At 35.5% G+C, this 4,089-nt stretch overlaps 1 long non-coding RNA gene across 1 annotated transcript; it reads right to left on the reverse strand.

Moving 5' to 3' along the window:
- Window positions 1-575: 575 nt before the first annotated feature.
- LOC130052995 (uncharacterized) lies at window positions 576-1,586 on the reverse strand. Its single transcript, XR_008801423.1, has 2 exons — window positions 1,058-1,586; window positions 576-890 (listed from the first exon to the last, which is right to left on the reverse strand). It is a non-coding gene; the product is annotated as an uncharacterized LOC130052995 (long non-coding RNA).
- Window positions 1,587-4,089: the final 2,503 nt, after the last annotated feature.

Raw genomic sequence — 4,089 nt, forward strand, 5'->3', positions numbered from 1 at the left:
GTGTCAGTGTGCTACTTAAAAACTGAGAAATGGTTGTACTTATGTTAAAACTTGAGATTTTTTTTCTTCTGATTTCGGACTTAACCAACCTTTGTCTCAATTATAAGTATCGTTACATAGTATCTGAGAAATGCTGACTTCAAACGAGACTATAGAAAGTCCTGTAACATCAACTTTGTTAATAGCTTGTCTCGATTTGAAAATTGATCATACTCAGAACATTTTCCCGCGTATCGAATCAGCTGAGAAACATAAACACCATATGTAAGTGATAATAGAAATATACAACATGGGGAAGATGATGATGGAAAAACTGAAGTCATCCCGTTTGTCATAAAGTTGAATTGTAACAAATTCAGTATAGTCCTCCATACTCTAAACAACCATGCACATAGGTTTGTTTTGTAGATTTACATATGTAAAGAAACTGCGATCTTTAAACAATTAACATATTTTCACTGATTAATCCGTATGGTCCACCCTGAAACCCGCCACTCTGAACTAGGGGCTACTGATTTCACAAGACATTGATATCGATAAAGTTTGTTTCTTAGATGCCAAGGAGTAATGAAGAACATATCTAAACATTTAATGCAATTTCACTATATGATACACCCGCCCTTGAGGATTCCGATAGAGTCATCATATTCAGCATAAGCATGCACTCAGTTTTCAAACCAGATGCCCATGAGTAAATATTCAAAAGACTGTACCGATTTTAGAAATTGCATCCCTATCCCATGGGTCCAAAAGGACAGGGACTACAAAATTCACAATGCTTGGATTCCTAGCCCAACAATTTTGGTGAACATTGGCGAAGTTACACGTAAAAGATTCGCAAAATGTAACGATGCACGATGATGTAAGGACACACACAGCACCCGAGTGACCTGAAAATGATAAGATTGAAAACAAAATCTTTTAAAAAGCGAAATCTTTATAGAAAAGTTTGTTGGATATATTGCATAATTCTGAAATATACATGTATCACAGATTTACATAAAATAAACTTGCCAGATCTTGGAGAACTTGATTGAAACAAATAAGTTATTTTTACCAAACAAAAAGATAAATCCCGAGTTGAGTTATCTAATATACACACGTGTCCACTGGACATTTGATGATTTCTGTAGATTTAGCACGCTTCTGTTAATTTACACGTGACATTTGATGATTTCTGTAGATTTAGCACGCTTCTGTTGATTTACACGTGACATTTGATGATTTCTGTAGATTTAGCACGCATCTGTTGATTTACACGTGACATTTGATGATTTCTGCATATTTAGCACGCATCTGTTGATTTACACGTGACATTTAATGATTTCTGCAGATTTATCACGCTTCTGTTGATTTACACGTGACATTTGGTGATTTCTGCAGATTTAGCACGCTTCTGTTGATTTACACGTGACATTTGATGATTTCTGTAGATTTAGCACTCTTCTGTTGATTTACACGTGCCATATGATGATTTCTGTAGATTTAGCACGCTTCTGTTGACATACAATGTACACGGGGCATTTGATGATTTCTGTAGAATTAGCATGCTTCTGTGCAGTGGTCCTTAGATGCAGTGGCCCGGTTTGTTTAGTACTGACCGAGTCCACTCTTATTGAAATATCTATAAATGGGTGTATTTTCTGTAAGTCAAATCTACAATTTACGTAAATGTCAGGTGCTTGGAAATGATCGATCATTCAAAGTCTTGTGGGAAAAGGCGTATTCATCTCGTGAAATGTCGCACGTTGTATTAATTGTTCGTCGTACAATTTACAAAATATTTTTAATTCCAGTTTCAATTAATTTGAATAAAAACGCGAAGATTGATTGTTCCGTAAACAACTCAACAACTGGTATCTTCAATACGGCGAAATTTGTGTGGATAAAACCTATTTCTCTCTGCAAAACGAGCAATTCCACAAACGTCAACTCGAAAAGGTGTTTCCCCCTAAATCTATAAGTACAAAAATTAATCATAATTGTCCTGTGGAAAGCAAATAAATTCTTCTATTGGCTTTTTTATTTCGGCATTCTTTTTCACGATGTTGAAGAACTTTACGAATCAAACACGACACAAGTAAGTGACGCCAAGATTGTATAACGTGTAATCGACCATATCGGCACGTCGTTATCCAATACTGACGAGTTTGAATTTTAATTGTGAATTTTAATTTTATTGATTACAGGATATATTGCGACATAGTGATCCAAATTCGTTGTATACATGATCGCTACCAATTAAACCCATGCGTTCCTAACTCTAGATGGTTTGGGTTGAAAATTATTGACTTTCGTAACAAATTATCAGTTCAAAGAAACTTGATATTCAATATATTGATGAAAATGTCAAAATTTATTTTAATGGATTACAAGAAATACACTTATTATCATGTTTATCTACTTTCATTTTATAATTAGGAAGTCGTGGAAATAAATACCCCCATCCCCCGTGGGGTACTCATTGAAACCCCGCAATTTATGACCAGGCCCGATATGTTTGCATTTAAACATTAATGTTTTATCTATTTTTTAATTTCTTTTGCGCTGATTACACGCCACGGTTGGTAGACAATTAAATAACGCGCAGTACCCGGTTATTCAATATGTATTGTCAAACAATAGATAAATACAGATTGATTTCACGTGTACCTTTTAGGAACATGCGCGGGTACAGAATTTTATTCCCGGGGGGGGGGGGGGTGCAAACTTTTTGTACGAAAAAATAACCTTCTTTAAAAACGAAAAAAAGGTTTCATTCAACTCAAAATCCAAAATCAGGGAGGGGGTTATTCTGTCATTGCATAAATTCAATTAATCGGTGGTCCCTTCTCCCGCCACTCATTGTTCATTTGGTATAGGAAATGATCAATGAGTGGCGGGGGCGGAGACCAGAATATTCATCGGTTCAAATTGCATTTCCGCTACCCTTTACTGATTGCCAAAAAAAGTGGTGTTTGGGACAATTAGCTGTTAAATCTAACTTTGCATATTATATATTAACGGCCTTTGCATGCAAAAATACCTCAAGAGTATATTGTCTAAAAGGGGGCAGGCCCCCTCCCCCTTCCCAACTCTTCTTACGTATGTGCCTGATTTAGCTTAAGAAACGTCATTAAGTAATTCTCGGTTTCCATGTCTGATAAATAATTGAACAATTTCTTTTCCGTCAATTTCTAAAGGTGAACGAAGTAGTGTCAGCCTACACTCTAAACTGTACTACAATCAATGTCTTCATGGTAGTGTAGTGTATATATGAGTATAATACCGCCAATCAAAGGCTTGCATAGTCCAGAAGGTTGTTGTTTATAAGATAGTGAAAAGTATAAAATATCAATACGTAAAATCCTAGTCTATAATTAAACATCACGTAAATGTATAAATAAAACTGTAACATCAATCATCGATGATTATGTAAATTGTAAAGGATATTAAACAAATCGAATCAGTATTTATTCCTTTGAGAACACTTTGTACATAATTATATCATGGTAATTTTATGAATTGGTTCTGTTCTCAGTAATAAGTGCATAAATATAATTACATATTTTTTTTTTTATGAATCATGGTTTATACTGTGGAAATACCAAACCCCTCACCCCCTTTAGATCCGCGCATGAGAAAGTACTATATCACAATGATACTTAATAATGTAAAAGAAAATCATAAATATTTAACGCCAATAGATAGTTACATTAGCCTTACAAGTATTACAACTCTATTCCTTTTCCTGGAATTATCCATCGGTCATTGCTGATTGCTGCTCGACAGGGAGATCGTGGAATCCAGTCGTGTCATGAGAGCGTCAACCTTCGCCAAACGTTCGACATTTAAAACTTAGAATCGCCGATCTTTTGGATAAGACCTTAAACACGAAGGTCCCGTGTCTCGGCAGGCGTTGTCACGATAAAGAACTCTCACTGAAACGGCCCTGAGCGCTAGGCATACTTGTACATCGTAGGTCTAAATTTGTGGCACTTCACCTACAGCGGTGAAGATTCAATATGAGTGAAAGCGTTCTTGAAAAGATATCAAATTAATAAAAACCAAAATCAAACAAATCCTACATCAAGAACTCTCTGTGCTTGT

The sequence above is a fragment of the Ostrea edulis genome, chromosome 1 (genome assembly GCF_947568905.1).
Source record: "Ostrea edulis chromosome 1, xbOstEdul1.1, whole genome shotgun sequence".
NCBI lineage: Eukaryota > Metazoa > Mollusca > Bivalvia > Ostreida > Ostreidae > Ostrea > Ostrea edulis.